Here is an 8,964-nt window from a genome sequence, read left to right as displayed (position 1 = left end):
GGCTAACAATGGTTAACAATTTCGTAAAGACATGCTTTGATAAAGAAGCGAATAAAAACTTTAGTACGGTATACCTTTCATTTCTTCTTAAAACAGTAACAGAGAAAAACAAAAATATTGGGAAACCCACCGCTGCTGGACGCTCTGGCGGCACCAAAACTTTCGTAACAGTAACGGTGATAGTAAACTTAAACTTCTTTGGTTATGTTCCAGTTCCAGGTCTTTTTCAAAGTATTGCTGGGAGTAGGCCTGTAATAGTGTCACTCGACGTAAATAAAAAGAGATAGAGGGCCAAAATGGAGAGGAAGAACAACGACTGAAATAATTGGTTCACATTTTTTCTTTAGATCACATCGCGCAGATGTCCCTGTAAAAGAGGCAGGTTCCGGTCCAGTACAGATGAATAAAGAGGGGTTTTCTCAACTTCTCTGGACTGGAGGGGGTGGCGAAGGACAAACACCAGTCTCGAGGAGCAGTTTTGCTTCCCCAGACAACTGCGAGGGGTAGGTCTGCTACTCGGACTATGTCCTGAGATATTTTTATGGTTGTAAGATGTTATAGGAGTAAATTAGTTTACAAAGTATAAATATCTTAGTTTGTAGTTTATAAAGTACACAAGATACAACACTGTGGTCAACAGAGACCAGCTGTGAAATGAAAACTGCGCACTGTAGGGTCAAAGGTGAGGTGGCCTGCTGAACTCGCGCGCTATGCTGACACCTTAGGGCTTGGCAACCTATATATATCTAGCGTGTACAGACAGACGATGCCACACACGAAGAGGGACAGACTATAATAACTCTAGTGTAAGCGTCGACCTCAGTCAGACTATAGTCTGAGGGTTTCATGTAAAGGTTTAGATTATACTAATTTGAGAAACTTTGAGAAACTACCCTTCGTACAGGGTAAATTGTAATGAAATAGTCTTAAGGCGACTACTGAATGCTGAAAACTGGCCCATTGAGTGCGGGCTAGACACATGAATAAAGTAGCCTAAATTCACTAGTATATAAAAGAAAAGAGCCAACTGACTGTCATTATAGCTGAGATATACTCACTACAAGGAAACTGTATAATGCAACAAGTGTGCGCGCGATGAGGTGGGTAAAGACTTTGACTTTAAGGACAAGTGCTTGTCTGCACCTGTCACATGTTCTGCACTTGTCGCGCAGCTCATAAACAATCACAGGCACTCTGGACAGGTGCCGATGGTATTCAGGGCACGTGAAATTCGTTGAGGCAATAGGGATAGCACAGGGTAACATGCATTTTTAGATGGTTCATGGGGCACCACGAAGCATGCGCTTTCCTGCTTGGTGGCATGGCAGGTATGATATCGCCTATAAGCTCTCTATTGTGATCCCAAGACGCTTTGGTGAATAAAGCCTTTCAGAGAGCCCCTGTTAGATGTGAGTTTGTAGGATATTGTAGCCGACTGATTTTTTTTATTATTTATGGTGGATCGCTATTCATTCAATTGCCACCTCCCTCCCCACATGCATTCTATTTGTTCTGTATGACCAAGAACGTAAACCCATTAACCTCATTGACGGATATAGCCACCACGTGGCGTTCATTCTTTACTGTCAAAAGTAAGACGTCCCGACAGGGGCCCATGATGAACTTTTTCTCGGGCGCTTTAAGTTGTGCGATATAGAAGCAGAACTTAAGAAAGAATTTAAGACAGAAAATAATTAGACATTACACATTTTAACATCACTCCAACTTTCTCCTCATGTCTGCCGGAAACTAAGACAAAATGTGCAGACTCCAGTGTTTTGGCCACATGAAATTATAAAGGCAGCTGCTGATCTCTATCTCATAGTTTTCTGGTCCAATTCAAGTTACTATGCCTATTTAACCCCTAGTAAGTAGGATAATATTCCTATATTGCTTCAGAATACAGTTATATATATAAAACTTTCAAGTATGATTTCCGGGATATATATATGTACCTATACTTGAAAGTGTTATCAATGGCCATAAAGTAGCTTTGGCTACATTTAGCAACAAATGGCTTTCACCTTAATCAAGTAAATATTAAGGAACGGCCCTAGTGAAATAAATGAGCCTATTAGATATATTCTGGACTAATGTGGACCTCAACTTAATGACCAAAGAAAACGTTTAAACTTTGAAGTCACGATAACTATTACTGACATGTATTTTGTTAAATGTAGGCTACTTACTTAATTAAATTAACGCAGTATAATGTGGAATGGCACTCATGAAGTATAATATAATATTACATATTTAATAATCTGAAGCTAATAAATGTTAAATGGCCCACAGAGGATTGAACATCGTCATTTGTAAATTGCTTCAGAATACAGTTACAGTAACTTATGTAAACTTTAGTGGCATATCCCCATTAAGTTAAAATGTGGTTGATTTAAAAAAAAAAATTGACCAAATAGGTAGGCTAATGTAAATAGGATAAGCTACGGGTCTACGTCAACTTCAGAACTTCAATCAAATAGGGTAATGGTTCAAGTGACATGCAGTGTTTCCTACCGCTCAATGAACACAAAAATAAACCCAACCCATGCATTTTAAATCAAAAAGGAGTTTTCTTTGGTTATGAAATAAACTTTATTAAGTCTTTATAAATTACAAAAGTACAAGAGGCAAAATTAACATAATGTTCGTCCAACGAATTTAAAGTAAACCAGTCGGTTGTAAATTAATTTCAGTTCCCAAAAAAATACATACAAATGGCCACTAAACCTCGGTTAAAAACAGACATGAACAGCCAGAAAATAATTTAGATAAAAACGTATGATAGTTTTAACATAAACAACTTCAGACTCTGGTACAAATGTCTTGGAGTTGTGTAACGTATAGGCACAAACCCATAAAGAAACAATCATTCCAGTTTGATATTGTTGTATAAAATAGCATACACATCACACAAACAAGATGCAGAAACCCTCGCCAGTACCAGTATGTTTTCCCTTGGGGGACTAGCTGCAGCCTACTCAGAGTAAATTCATCTAAAATACATATAGGCCTACGTTTTTAATGTCAGGCTGATGCTCACCAGCACAGACTATAAGACTTTTAAAAATTGCAAAAACTGCACCATGTGGCATTTTTAGAGCTCTTCACAAAAAGGAATGATATCCAGTGAGAAACTTAGACAGTGCAGATATTTCTGTGATACTTTTTAGAAGCATATTTAATAATTTACTAAAAGTTAACAAACGTCTTTTTTAAAATGTGGACATACAAATTTCTGTTTTTGTGTGTAGCTTATGTATAGGCCTATGTGTTGAGGGGCTGCTCCATGATTAGTTGGGTATATTGACTTTGGGTTAGCCCACTTTTTCACTGAAATGGTTTCATTAGAAACGTTTGGTCACCTTGATGAAAAAAAATATATTTGCGTCAAATTCAGCTATTAATTTCCAACCGAGAGGGGAATGGAAGTGGTCAGTCGTCGAGCGTTTTGAAATCCACTTTACATTATTCAGATGAAACTGAGATGGGCCTGAGAATAAAAATTGGGTATGTTGGGGGTGTTTGTTTTGATCTACCCTGCTGTTTACGCCATTGTTCCTAGCGAAAGTCAAGGAAAACCTATAAGACAGATAAACGGCTAAAGCTTTGACTGTCAATGAAGCCATTTTCCTAAGAATGGGTATCTCAGGACAGGGGGCAGCATTCAATTAGCGTGATCTCATCCAAAGGAGGTTAATTGCGTTTGCGGGATACAGCTGTCTTGAGGTGCAGCCAGTGACAGGGATATGGTCTTTGAAAAGGGACTTATCTACGCCAGGGCGATCAGACGTTTGTTGAAGGAATTAAAAGTCATCAACTTTCTCCTCCCAACATTTTTCAAAGTGTCCACTCTGCTAAGACGAGGACCCCGACAGTTAATTCGCTTTGTCCAGGAGATTTTAAGACTTGAAACAAAGGATCGGGGTAAGAAATTAGAGCCAACTTGGAAGAATTAATGTGTCAGAAAGTGTGTAAAGACTGATCGTGATTGGCAAACTAACCAAAAGCTATATCGAAGTTGTTTTTGTTTTTATTGTATTCCATGACTTGTAGCCAAAGTATATGACTCTACACGCACTTAAGACAAGTCTGGTGAAGTCTGCTGTTATGAAGAGCATTGCCATTGTAAATTGACTTAGATAATTCTCTGTTTTCACAATTTGGCCGAATATTTTATGGTGTGTCTGTGTGTGTGTGTGTGTGTGTGTGTGTGTGTGTGTGTGTGTGTGTGTGTGTGTGTGTGTGTGTGTGTGTGTGTGAGTGAGTTTGTGTGTGTATAGAGAGAGAGAGAGACAGAGAGAGAGAGAGAGAGAGAGAGAGAGAGAGAGAGAGAGAGAGAGAGAGAGAACAACTTTAGCGGGGATACTTTACAGATGGCTCAGAGCCTTATGATCAGTGAGCCGCGCACACATCAACGCTTCCATTCACAAATCCAATTCGCGCGTCACCACCCATTGTAGTGGAGCGTCTGTGCCAACGGCTCCGAGTGACTGTGACGTCTGGGGCCCCACAAGGACCCCTTTCTATCAGTTTCAGGAAAAACCGGAGTTCTGGTAGAGCCACGGGTGACAACCACAAACCTTCTGGGCCCATGACGGGAATATTGTATGCGCGTATGTAGACTTCTAGTTTTTTTCTTTAGAGATAGGCTATTCACGTCAGTTAGTGTGTGAAGTTGCTTCAGATTCTAAATGTATGAGCACCTGCATTTGGCAGGCCTATGAATGCAGCGTGTTATGATGCCCCAATCAACCAATTCAACAAACTTGCAAATGAATCTCAGATATAACGAATTGCTCTTTGAACGCATGCAGAAAGATGTAAGCAGAAATCACATAAGTAACTAACTAGCCTATATATTTATGGTCCTGACAGCATGGTCTGTGTAGGGGCTGAATTAGGAAGGGAGGTCGTCGAGCAAACCACCTGATGTAAACTAGCCAACTCTTAAGACCCACACCAGTTGGCCACCTTCATTATGGGACACCTGTCAATCATACACACGCACGTTTTACTCAAAGCATAGGCAATCATTTAGACCCGTGTGATTATGTAGGCCCATTGCGAGTAAACTCGATATGCACACCGGTGCTTTCTTGATAAAACCATGTCTATTCCTTGATAATCGACTTTTGTTTGCAAGTGCATTTGACAGGTGTACGGTTTAAGCCTTCATTGCCTGAAGGAGAATCGATATTTTCACTTCCCCTGAAGGTACAAAAAATATTAAAACTAAATATTAATTTGGCAAACCCAAGTCGAGACTTTTAATTATGTTTTTTCATAATTTCCTCACGTAGGCAATGGCCTAGCCCATATTTCGAGCTGACTTGGGTATGGGATATATTATAATGTGATGTAGGCCTACAGGGCAACTGGTAACTATAGTTAGCGTTTGAACTGCACAGCGACATGTGTCTGTATTATGTTATGTGTTTTTAGATAGATGTTTTAATATGCAGAACATTATTTCACGTGATCAACATTTAGGCCTAAGAGATTATATATTTATTAAATGCGTTTTGATACCAAATGGAATTTTCATTGTAGTGATTAAAATCCTGATAGGTTAGGCTACTTTAACGTGTTATTTGTGGTGAGATGGGGGAATGAGTTGGTGAAAAAGCAGATAATGTAATATCAATCGGACTGTACAACAAAGTGATAATCATCTGCAGCCCAAATAATTTCCCACAAGAAGAATGCCGCTTTTTCCATCATTGTTTATTAAAATGGCTGCATTAATTGTGATCACTTGTGACATGGCCCTTCTTGGATCATTGGAATTGAAAGACTTTGGGAGATATAGCCTAATATCCTTCAAAAGTATAAAGTAGGCTATAGCGTTGCTGTCGATGGTTCGATGTATTTGTCTGTGTAGCCTACATTACGTCCATCGAAAATGTGGAAAGGTCTCCGTCTTCTGCGGCATTCAGAGGTGCAATGGGATAAAAACATGGTAGGCATCCTTCTCAGGTGTGGACTCGACGATGACCATCGCGTGAGACTGTTACACGCGTAAGCAGTGTAGAGAAATAAACACCACGGAAAGCGGGGGTGATGTCATATCCAGTCGAAATAAAAACATCAACGTGTTACGTATGCTATGTAGGATAGGCTAGAGTAGTCTTCAGACTGTGCAATAAGCACGCTCGCAGAGAGCCAGTTTCTAGGCGATGTAGGGTAGCGTTATAGCCAATATGGCTGTGAATGTAGGAACTTAGTCCACTGCGACATAGTGCGCACGCCATATTTTGACCTTGAGCGCATAGTGGGTGGCGAAATTATGTGTTTACCCATGCAACAACACAGTATTGTTACACACTCTCTACATTAGCCTACTGCAGTATGTCGATGACCTGAGGCCTGCAACTTTGATACAGCATACTAGGCGACACCATAAAATGGTCTGTAATATAGGGTACCTATATACAGACAATGAGAATAGCCTACTTGACTGTGACTGGAATGCGATGTTGTCAGCTGTGTACAGTATTAGACATAGAAATACAATATTTCATGTTAAATAAAGCTAGAGGAGTTACCCAATTGTTTTAATGGAGCACTCTAAAAACTTGTCGGAAGCCAGTCAACGGCTGTCTGCGATGGGATAACCTCTAAAAGAGGAGACTTTGCGCACAAACGGCATAGGCTATGTAAGCTCTGCCTACCTGCAACATACAAAATACAAGACAGCCCATTAGCCTACACTTTTCACAATGCTTCCATTACAACAGGCTCATTTCCTGTATGTTTATCTGTTCTCTTGTGACTGCAGTGCCACTAAAAGTGCGTCATCTTAGAATTGCAGTTAGAGTATAATATAGAGTAAGAATATAGAAGAATGCCCTTATACTTTGTATCAATCCAATAAAGTCTAGTCGAATAAGGGCATAGGCCTACATCAGCCTCAACACCGTTAACAGCGATACATGTCAAAAAATAAAAAATAATAAGCACTATGTCTAATTTAAGAATCACCTACCACATGGCGCTGGTTCTTCTATAGGGAGACTAAGAAGCACGCTCCTACCTTAATAGAGAGCATTTTTTGGTGTCGGCTGAATGGGATAGGCGGAGCGGGGTTAGAGGGCAGCACTGGCGTGCGGCCTCTCTCCGCGAGTTTTTGTTTTTCATTGCATTTAGCCTTTGAGTTCATCCATCTATCCCTCGTGAGCAAAAAATAAATAGTGTGGAAATGGATCGTCTAATTGTGCCCTCTGAGTCCTACACACATTATTTTGGAGATGGTCAGCTCTTCGCCTAGCCTATTGCTGCTAGGAGGTACTTACTCGTCGTGTGAAGTGGACTAACGTGGTGGTTATGAAAACGACAGGCAACACACAGCATCCTATCTAACTAATACCCCACTGCTCCTTTCAAAATGACAAAGTGAGGCAATTTATTGATTTTGCTTACAAAATTAAGCTGAACGGCACGCGCACGTCAACCAATATAGACGATCTGAACAAAACCACAATAACATAACTCTCTAAGGTTTATATTTGATTGAATATGTGTCCCATAGGCTGTGTGAGTCCTTTATTTTTCTATACATTTATGCTTTGGTTTGACAGACATTTTGTTGCAAAAGAAGATGCTGGAAGACTGCAACAACATCATCTTAATTGGGGGCTGTTTAGTTCCATGGAACAGACTGATAATTGGAAAACTCTGAAGTGTCACTTCACCAAACCTCTTCAGCGACAAAATCCACCCAAGTGCGCCTAAGCCCTCATCTTGGGCCACTTATGGCCAAACGGAGAGGCAGTGAGACAAGCGGTAGCCTAAATCGAGTAAAAATGTAACAAAACACCGGCAAAGCAAAATAAAACGAGAAGTCTTTTAGACGAATGTTTAGTCTGGGTTACTTCAGACCAGTGGTTAGTCCGTCAATCATTTAATATTTTCAAAGGAAATGCAATTTTCTCAAAAATCGAGAGTGAAAAATAAACTACAGCGAAAGTGTAACCACACGCATGCCAATTGTAATCGCGGTAACCTACTCTTTTGTAGCTATATAAGGCTGAAATCTCGCTATTGTGTGATACCAATAACCGCAGAGACATCAATAACCTTTCAGTGATTTATAAAGACAATATTTTGTGACGTTCCCGATGTTTGGTCTATGTGCGTAAAGTAGACAGAATCGTTTTCTTTCCCAGTCTTCACTCACACTTAACGCGCTGCCTCAGAGTCCATCCATAATCCACTGTAGCCCTACATACAGCGGTCGAGAAAGAAACGGTACCATCAAGTCATTCGGTCAATGCTTGTGTCGGAATGAAAATGGCAAAGCAGTTCACTGAATAAGTTTCTGCAAAGTTTCGTCTTTGGCGCGATTCTACATCATGTGCACCGCGAGCACAACAGTTTGTTTGCATCACCGATTTCTTTTAAAGAGGTACAGGCCTTTTTCACCCCAACTGCAGCAAGTAGGCCTATCATATTCAAGATCGCCCAGATTTCTGGTTAACCTGTGCAGAGCTCAGGCAAGAGAGGGTCTCTCACTCTCTCTCTCTCTGTGTGTGTGTGTGTGTGTGTGTGTGCGCGCGCGCGCGTGCGTGCGTGCGTGGTGTGTGTATAATTCAGTGCTTACGTGAGCGCGCTCGTGTGTGTTTGTGTTTGTCTTTAACTAGATGTAAGTTTAAGGCAGCAGCAGCATGGTTGTTTTATTTTCCAAAATGAATTTAGGCTACAGTCCTTGTGCCTTCCATTCGAAAGTTATTCGAATGATTATCTTTCAGAAAGGACCGTAGTTGTTTTTCACACCACACATATTGCTGGTGCATAGTTTTTGAACCCTTCCACAGTATTAGTAGCATATGCTAAAACGAGGCATCTGAATTATAAACATGAAAAATTAGAAATCGCGGTGTTCTACCCCACCCTCTCTGGGCGTAGCCTACACCAACCTGCAAGAACGCCAAATGCAGGCACATTACAGACACATGTACATTCCAG

This window comes from Alosa pseudoharengus, unplaced genomic scaffold (genome assembly GCF_046254945.1).
Source record: "Alosa pseudoharengus isolate Yale_2024_CS ecotype anadromous, Long Island Sound unplaced genomic scaffold, YU_APseudo_1.1 YU_APseudo_1.1_scf_18, whole genome shotgun sequence".
NCBI classification, from domain to species: Eukaryota; Metazoa; Chordata; class Actinopteri; order Clupeiformes; family Clupeidae; genus Alosa; species Alosa pseudoharengus.
This window is presented reverse-complemented; position numbering follows the sequence as displayed.